General features: G+C 41.0%; 1 long non-coding RNA gene across 1 annotated transcript; it reads right to left on the bottom strand.

Moving 5' to 3' along the window:
- Nucleotides 1-7,833: 7,833 nt before the first annotated feature.
- On the bottom strand, nt 7,834-9,130 carry LOC120437372. Its single transcript, XR_005611064.1, has 3 exons — nt 8,318-9,130; nt 7,934-8,194; nt 7,834-7,854 (listed from the first exon to the last, which is right to left on the bottom strand). It is a non-coding gene; the product is annotated as an uncharacterized LOC120437372 (long non-coding RNA).
- Nucleotides 9,131-10,082: the final 952 nt, after the last annotated feature.

Genomic DNA, 10,082 nt, shown 5'->3' with positions numbered 1-10,082 from the left:
CAGAGGGTCAGGCAAGTCCTGAGGAGACAGCTGAACAGTAAGAACAAGATCCGGGCCATCAACACCTACGCCCTGCCCGTGATCAGGTACCCTGCTGGGGTAATAGGCTGGCCAAAGGAGGAGATAGAAGCCACTGACATAAAGACAAGAAAGCTCCTTACCATGCATGGAGGGTTTCACCCCAAGTCCAGCACCCTGAGGCTGTACGCTAAGCGGAAGGAAGGGGGCCGGGGACTGGTGAGTGTCAGCACCACAGTCCAGGATGAGACAAGAAACATCCACGAATACATCACGAAGATGGCCCCAACTGACAGCGTGCTCAGTGAATACCTCAGGCAGCAGAAACCCAAGAAAGAGGAGGAAGGCGAGGAACCATCATGGAAGGACAGGCCCCTGCACGGTATGTACCACCGGCAGATAGAGGAGGTGGCTGATATCCAGAAATCCTACCAGTGGCTGGACAAAGCTGGACTGAAAGACAGCACAGAGGCACTAATCATGGCAGCACAAGAACAAGCTCTGAGCACAAGATCCATAGAGGCTGGGGTCTATCACACCAGGCAAGACCCCAGGTGCAGGCTGTGTAAAGATGCCCCTGAGACAATCCAGCACATAACAGCAGGGTGCAAGATGCTAGCAGGCAAGGCATACATGGAGCGCCATAACCAAGTGGCCGGCATAGTGTACAGGAACATCTGTGCCGAGTATAACCTGGAAGTCCCGAGGTCAAAATGGGAGCTGCCCCCAAGGGTGGTGGAGAATGACCGAGCTAAGATCCTGTGGGACTTCCAGATACAGACGGACAAAATGGTGGTGGCTAACCAACCGGACATAGTGGTGGTAGACAAACAGGAGAAGACGGCTGTAGTGATAGATGTAGCGGTTCCGAATGACAGCAACATCAGGAAGAAGGAACACGAGAAGCTGGTCCCCGTGGTAATCGGAGCACTAGGTGCGGTGACTCCCAAGCTAGGCGAGTGGCTCCAGCAGATCCCGGGAACAACATCGGAGATCTCTGTCCAGAAGAGCGCAGTCCTGGGAACAGCTAAGATACTGCGCAGGACCCTCAAGCTCCCAGGCCTGTGGTAGAGGACCCGAGCTTGAAGGATAAACCGCCCGCAGGGGCGTGCTGGGTGTTATATATATATATATATATATATATATATATATATATATATATATATATATAGCACAGTTTCCATGGCGAACCTACGTTTTGAAAATAAGCGACCTCTAGCGGTCACAGAGGAAAGGACGTGTAAATTACATGTTCATGTTTCGTCGGTAAATGTCGAAGAAATATGGAAATATGGATTTTCTCAGGAGTCTGGGGGTTTTTTTTGGTATTATTATTTTTCTTTGTTTCTCAGCTGTGTTGTGCTGTTTATCCCTCTGCATTTCTATATCACCTTCCTACTAAGCTACACTACAAATATACTGGAAGCTGCTCAGAGACAGCTTTGAATGCACATCAGCTCCTGCGTCTCTGCCTCATCTGACTCTTTGCAAAATTTACAGTGACTCTAGACCAGAGAGCAACTGGAAGGTTGGTTCACATATTTTCAGATTAGCTCCTCTCATGTTCAGTGCTGCATCCCAGTAATTTGCCAGTGAATTTGTCTTTTACATATATATTTCCATGAGTAATATTTCATATGTACGAAAGGCATGTAAAGAGATTTTATGTGTTTACGTTTCTTATTCACCTTTCCACAGGAACATTTACTCAAATCAAAGGTAATTTTAATAACCGCTTTAGAATTCCAGTGCTGATTCACACACATTATATTGAGTCTGTTTTTTGATCAGGTGGAGAGCTGAGAACCAAAACATCAGCTTTCGCCTTCAGTAAGGAGATGGAAGAGCTTTTTCTCTTGCCTTGCCATCGCAACCAGATTCATATCAAGATCAGGTTACGGTGACTTTGCCTGTGACACTGATATCTGTATTTGTAATTGTTAAGTTATGCAAATGTGTAATTTTCACATGTTCAGACTTGTAAAAATCTAAAACAAAGAGTGAAGGAGAATCGTATAATCCTTCATCAGAGCTGTGATAGCACACAGACACAGCACATGCTCAGAGATGCTCATTTCGTGCCCATGTAGTCTGTGTTTAACAAGCTTAAAGGATTAGGACTGTCTGGCATTCAGTTAGCCAGTTTAGACGTGCCCCATTTATTAGCTGCTGGTTCATTTGTGCTGAAATGTTGGAACACTGAATTACTAGTTTTTTCACCATTAGTCTAGATCAGGGGTCACTAACAGGCGGACCGGGGTCCGAGTCCGGACCCAGTCGCCATCCTATATGGACCCGGACCTATGGTTAACAAAATATTAAATTATATTTCATTTTGACGGGGCGATTCAATTTTAAGCGGTAACATTACATTATGTTAGACCAGGGAACATACAAACCAATTGTGTGCGAGTTAAGCCACCCACGTGACACTATTTAGCCAATCAAATCTGTGCATTCAAGGCGATCGCGACGCTGAATCCAGACACTGACAGACAGAGGAAAGAGACGGTGAGAGGCGGATGACAAGCCAGACGCTTAACGATACAGGGAGACAAGACGTGAGTGGGAGTCACAAGAGGTAAAACAACTATGGAGCTTTCAAAAAAGAGAAAAGTAGACACTGAAAATAGAACTTTCAAGACTGAATGGACCGACGCATATATGTTCATTCTTCCGGCCGCAAGCAGCAAACCAGTGTGTCTCATATGTTCAGAAACCGTGGCACTGATTAAAAGTGGCAATGTCAAACGCCACTATGAGACAAAGCACAAAGCCTTTGAACAATCACACCCACCCAAGTCTGAACTCAGGTCCCAGAAAATTAGCAGTCTCAGAGCCCAATGTGATCAATCCACAAGGATCTGAACCAGTTCTTTCACCGCCCAACAACGTGCTCATGAATGTTCCCTCAGAGTTGCTTGGATTTTAGGTGAACACAAAAACCCATTCACAGATGCAGGTGTTGTCAAAGAGTGCATGAGTGCAGTAGCAGAAACATTACTTGAGGGTAAACAAAAAGAAGAGCTTTGTGACAAAATAAAGCAAATACCTATGTCAGCATCGTATGCTCAGGGAATTCCTCAGAGAAGTTGATGCACACGCTGATGATCTTCTGCTTCACAACAATGTGAGTGGCTCAGCAAAGGCAGGGCATTGGAGAGATTTTGGTCCATCAGAAGTGAAGCAGCAGAAAGTCAGAAAGCAACAAACTTTTCTCTCTTTTTAAATGATGGGAAAAACATGGATATTGTGGCCTTTTTGGTTGATATCACTTCACACCTGAATGAACTGAAGCTGCTGGTCAAGGACAATTCAATTTGTGAAATGATGACAGCTGTCTGCTCCTTTCAGAGGAAACTTGAAGTGTTCAAAGAAGATCTGCAAGGAGACTATGCACACTTCCCAACAGTGAAGGAACAGGTTCAGGGACAGAGAGATGTGTCCTCTTTTGTTGACTTTGTTGATAAGCTGATTGAAAACTTCAGCAAACGTTTTGATAGCTTCAGCTTTGGACAGCAGCTCACCATGTTCATAAAGAACCCATTTCTCATCACTGATGTCAGAGGGTTCTCAAAGGAAGTCACACAGCACTTCAAGTGGGCAAATGCTGGGCCTCTTCAAATGCAACAGGTTGATCTCCAAGCAGATGTGGCCCTGAAAGAGCAGTTTGGAAGATCATCAGTGCTTCCTTGTAGCTCAACGCCAGGTGACTCCAAAGATTCAGTGGCTTCAGTTATAAGTCTCTCACTAACTGAGGTAGGTTTGTTTTGTGTGGGATACCTATCTTGGGAATACAGACTGGATATTTATATTTTATTGTTTTCATCTAATATCTCAGCAGCTAAAATAAATAAATATGGCATAACTGGAATAAAAACTTGTGAAACTCACCGGGATCTCATCGCCTGCCTCCACCTCACACCTCTAAGGTCTCAAGCCTCAGTATACTCGCTGTAATGGTCTCTCGCTGCAGCAAACTTGTTTCACATACGTTTATCGTTATGGTGCAGGAAACCATGTTCTCCTAAACAATGGGTGTTGCCATTAAGACAATATCGCCACTTTAGCGCTGCTTTAGGAGAAGATGTTTTCTTCCCATTTTCAAACTTTTGTATGTCTGCATGTCTCTGACCCCCTGTAGTGGAATATCATAAAAATTATGGTAAACACTGACATGGTTGCACACTTGTGAGTAAAACACAGCTGTGGCGACTGCGGCTCAACATGCCAAGTTATAAAAATCCAGAAGTAACAACCAGCCAATGTGCCACAAAGATTGTGTTACACGACGCAGGATGTGACGTCAAAATTGGCTTGCGACATCCACGACACAAGCGACTCGTCCAGCATAATGGCACTGTCAGCACGCAGCCATGTTTAAAGAACAATGTCATGCAAAGCAACTTTCCACTAGTGGGCACTTTAGCACAAACAGGTGTGACTCAGAGTGAGGAGACAGTTTCAGCAATTTTACATGTGAGAAAATCCCTCAGACTGTACATGAAGGCAGCTCACTGATTTAAATCTAATCTACTGTTGAGGTTTTGATTTGATTAACATTCATTAGAAACCCCAAATAGAAAAGCTGTGAACAGAAAAAGTGCCTGTTTAGGATTAAAACTAATTCAACATTAGTCTTAATGAAGTAAAATCTTACCAATTTGATTGACTTTACACAAATTGATACACAACTCTTCAGACAAACAATTTGTTCTGAATCATTTCAGCCACTGAAAGATGTTCCTGCTGTTTTTAGTCTGTGGTTGAGGTTAAGTTGTGTGTCTGTTCTTTCTTATCTGCTCTGAATAGAGGTGTGTATCAGTTAGAAAAACAGTTCACATTTTCCATCAGCAATACTTCTGAAACCCACAGAACCACACGACAGGAACAATATGTGACAGCAAAGTTTATTGATGTTGCACAGATGACATTGATATTTTAGTTATACTATATACACTCATACAAACACTGAGTGTGTATATTATAATGAGAAGACACTACAGAATATATGCAAATCAATATTGTGTGGCTGTGTGGACCAGTTAGAGACCAGCAGATGGACGTCAGTGGTTGGACTGGTGGACTACTTCAGTGAGGAGTAGACGACGTCTGGCTCTGCTTTAAAGTCTGAACACAAACACACACAGTTCAACATGAGAAGAATAAAAAGCTCTGTAAACTCATGTTTATGTAAAGTAAATGAAGACAACAGGAGAATCTTAGTGAAAGTATCAGAGCATCACAGTTAAAGTCTGAAGAAGAATAAAATAAATCTTTATGTTAAGGAGAAGTTTATGTATCTGACATCTTCCAGACATAAACTCAGTTTCATTAAAACACACACAGAGGACATCACTGCAAATACCACAACTTATAAATGCAGTGTTAGTGTTCAGGATGTGTGTTAAAAGAACAGAGTTATTGTTCCTCATGTAGCACAAAAATGATGTGATCATCATCTTTTTTCTACTTTGGAAAATCACCCTCTGGTTATATTTGGTCACTGATTATTAACACTAGATGAAGAAAAAAAACACACCTTTTACCACAAGGTACAAAACAGACCCACACTTTGAAACACACGATCATCAGCACTGTGATGAGAGATCCCAGTTTAGCTTCATATGTCAGCTCACTGAAAACAACAGGAGGAAGTAGCTGATGTTGGTGAGGATGCAGATAAATTAAATGTTTACAGACAGCATCAGCACCATTTATTATTAATACATAAAATCAAAAATCAAAATAATAATCTGTACCAAACTGCCCATAAGTTGTGGTTGATATTTCAGCATCTGGCTAGAGTGACTGAAGAGGTGTGAGCATAAAGGGAGTAGCATTTTTTAAATGACAAGTTCTTTCAAATGTAACGTTTCAACAAACGTTCAACGCTCAAAGATCATCAAACACACAAACAGTTTGTCTCACTGTGTTTTGTAGGTAAAGGTCCAGCTGCTGTATTTGACAGGGAGAGAAAGTGTTATGGCAGGGTGCAGGCAGGCAGGAAAAGGACCCAACTTGCAGACTCCTGGAGGCAGAACTTAAACTCAAGGACCACTGCTTTACTGCAGGCATAAGTCAAAAACAGAACCAACTAGGAGGGCTAGAAACTGAACAAGAACCAAAACACACAGGCAGGTCTGAGGGCATGAATGTTAATGATGCGGCAAAGCACAGAGGCAAGCACAGACAATAAATACAGAAGGTCAACAGGGCAAAGAGGGAAAAGCTGAGAGACACAGCTGAGGATAATTACACATGATGAGAAAGGAGGATGCAAAACTGAGCACACTGATTATTAAGACTAGTGCACAGAGGAGCTGGGGGGCAGATAAACATAACAGCACAAGAACTCACACAACAATATACACACATGGAACCAAAACCTAAGAACTAGAACTCAGTAAAACTAAAGAACTAAGGAGCTAGGAATACTTAAGACAGAAACCAAAACCAAGAGACTCACAATGACACATGAAATCAAGGAACAACAATACAAACAGAAACACTGGGTCACTGAGCCAGGACCGTTTCTTAACTCAGAAAAACCAGAACAGGAGAGGAAGAGAGGTTAGATTTAAAGGAAGAAATCGAGGAAGGAAAAACTCAAATAATCTTCATATGTAAATAATTAAAAATAAACCAGTGTAGGCAATCGGAAGTAAGATGATCTGTGTGTGTGTATTTTCATGGTAAAAAGCTCTTAAAGTGGAAACTCTGCATCCAATTTGTGTTGCTCTGGATCATAAACTGTCAAAATATAAATGAATGAATCTAAATTAGATTCAGATGTTTCCACAGTTCTGGGGAGGGGCAGAATAAAAGTAATGTATTTTAAGTTTTTTTATGAAAAGCTGTGTGTGAGGGAAAGTGTTTTGGGCTCAAGTTAAACCAACTCAAAGAGTTATTCTTCAGTCTTTAACAAATGTTAGTGTGAACAATGCAGATTATACAAGTAATATTTAAGGAATTTCAATTGTGTTTAACACACGAGTTTAAGATCAGTTCACAGAGTTCATTTAACATATTTTTATATTTCCTTTGAATATCAACATGAACCCTCAACACACAGCACATTAAAAACTACCTCTGCTTCCTCTGATTGGCTGTTGTTGATGACTTGAGCCTTTGCTGTACGTGATGTCATCATCTCCAACTCCTCCCCTGTCAGATAACAGCAAAGCAATTCACTGTTTCATAATCACAGCAGGAAACAGTTTAAATAATTTGTGAATATGATGTTAAAATAATTTACAGAACTTTACTCTGAGAAACTAAACCTGAAAGAGAAACGTCTCAGACTCACATTCAGTTTTCCTTTGAACTTGTCGTCTCACCAGCAGAACCAGTAACACCAGTAGAACCAGAACACAGACTGAACTAATAACTGACACAGTGAGGACAAGAGAAAAGAGTGATAGAGGGACACAGGAGAAATCAGGAGGAGAGGTGGATGTAGGTGGAGGTGTGGATGTAGGTGGAGGTGTGGTGGTGTGTTTGTCTAAAATAAAGCAAACACAGTCATTAAGTTGTCGTCACATTGTGAATGTTGAAAGCTGCAGAAACACAGACAGGTGAGTGTGTCACCTGTGACAGTGATCCAGCTGGATGGAGACTCTCCATGACCGCTGATGTCACACTTGTAGAGGCCTTCATCAGACCTGGAAACATGCTGGATGGTCATGTGACCTGTAGGCTGCTTCCTGATGAGGGAGCCATCTTTATAGAAAGCAGCTGGGAGGTTGGAGGGAGTGGTCTTTGTTTTACAGAGCAGAGTGACGTCATCTCCCTCCATCACAGGGAGGACAGGACTCTGCAGGATCACTGATCCACCTCAACACAGAGACAAACTACAGCATTTCATCCATTTACACACAGCTTCATCAACACTAACTCCACACACTCAGCTTACCAGTGACTGTCAGGTTAACCATGTTACTGATGGGACCCTCTCTGGACTCACACCAGTAAACTCCACTGTCCAATAGCAAGATGGCACTGATGTTACAGGAAGAACCAGCTGATTCTCCCCACTCCTCACATTCAGCTCTGGTGTCTCTGCTTGTGTTTCTCCTCAGAGTCCATCCAGCAGAGCTGTCGTCCTCCTCACAGCTCAGAGACACAAAGTCTCCTTCAAAGAACTGAGAGCTGCTGGGACTCACAGTCAGACGAGCTGTGAGGGTTACAATGAAAAACTGATGATCTGTTGTACTTTCCATTGTGAAACATGAACACAATCAGGTCATATCAGTGAACATTTATCAGGTTTAAACTGTGACAGAAGAAGGTTACTGACCTTGGTGTGTTGTGCAGCTCAGCAGTGAGATCAGAACTAAAGAGGAAAGGGTGGTTTGACTTTTCACAAACACATCAATTCTTCATCAATCAGTCAATCAAGTGATCAGTCATATTTTCTTCTGTACTGCTGTGTCCAATAAAGAGATTCTGTGGTGTCAGTGTTGATTAAAATGTTCCTCTAAAGTCTGATTTATGTTTCATGTCAAAATTTGAAACTTGTGATTTGTCAAATGTGATGACTGCAGTCAGACATGAATCACGTCCACAGACATAAACACAAACACTGATAGAAAAAAACTCCACATAAAACATGTTTATTTTCAAGATCAGACAAAGTCTTTAACTTCAATTATTTTTATAACAAAGACAACAGAAACAAGCAGTCTTGATCTTAATCTGAGGATGGAGGAATTTTTGTATTATTGTCAAACAGGCAAACAAGCAATTTTTCAGTTTTTTAATATCGTTCTACTTTGTTTTCGTGCTGTAGACTTTCTGTATGCATTGTTCAAAAGACATCACAAGTAATAGTAAATGTATGTCCACAGTACAGTTCTGTTTTTAAAATCACTAAATTGCTAAATTCAGTTTTTCACATCCTTTTTTTGTGTAAGATGCTCAAACTTCCTCTTCACAGCTGAAATGTGTCTTCTTTGTGTTTTAAACTTTCTTGAAATACTGTTTCATTTGTTGTTGTCATTTTCTTTCATCTGTCATCAATCAACAATCAAAAAATCTGTCAAAATAAACTTTAGGTAACCTTAAGAGGTTTTTACTTACTGAGCAGACATTGCAGAGATGTTTCCTTCATTGTTCCTCTCAGTGATGTGACGTCTTCTTCATTTACGGAAAATGAATCCCCGCCCTCTTTCTCTGTGCACTCCTGCTATTTCTTTTGGGCTTTTTTTTTCTTGTTTAAAAAAAAAAAAAATCTTGAAACTACCTGTGCAAACACGTTTTCATAACAAAACCAACATTTTAAAATCAAATGATCTCTAGCAGTCAAGCACCAAAAGAGGTTTGAATAACGTGTTCTTCAGGATGTTTGGAAATCTGGATTTTCTCCACTCTGTTTTAGTCACTTTGTGTCAAATGAAACATGAAACAACATGTGCAGCTTTCTTCAGGACATTTTGAAGAATATCTCTTGGTGACACTCTACGATTGGAGGGGGGACTCCCAGCAGCTGGAAACCACCAGAAAGCTGGAAGCAGCAATTCTAAGAAGCCATATCTAGAGGCTCCTCACTGAATTTGAGTGTGGTACTATAATAGTTTACCCAAGTCCACGATTAACTGCAAAGTGGAAGTGTTTAGGAGCCACAGCAACAAAGACCACATAAAGTTTCACAGCAGGGTTGCGAAACGCTGATGCACATAGTGTGTGAAAGTTGCCAACGCTCAAGAACGGTTCCAGACTTCCTCTAGCATTAACATTGTTAGGAAAAATGGGAGCCATGACTTAAAAATAACATTTTCTTTAGATGTAATACAGTGTTGGACACTAATTTTGCTTGTTTATCAGTATTTTTGGTCAGTAAAACACTGTGATGATCCAACATTAATATATATATATATATATATATATATATATATATATGTTAATTTTGGATATTTTCTGCAGTTATTTTGGTTTCAAATATGATGCATTTTTTTACGTTTTGGTTTTGATATTTGTTTTTATGTTGACTCTTGGTCAACAGAAAACTCTGAGATAGATATCACGATAAGGGAACAAGTCGAAACAAAGACAGTGGAATCTTA

This window comes from Oreochromis aureus, linkage group 3 (assembly GCF_013358895.1).
Source record: "Oreochromis aureus strain Israel breed Guangdong linkage group 3, ZZ_aureus, whole genome shotgun sequence".
Classification (NCBI taxonomy): domain Eukaryota; kingdom Metazoa; phylum Chordata; class Actinopteri; order Cichliformes; family Cichlidae; genus Oreochromis; species Oreochromis aureus.
Note: the sequence above shows the minus strand (reverse complement) of the source record. Positions and strands in the feature narration are given on the sequence as shown.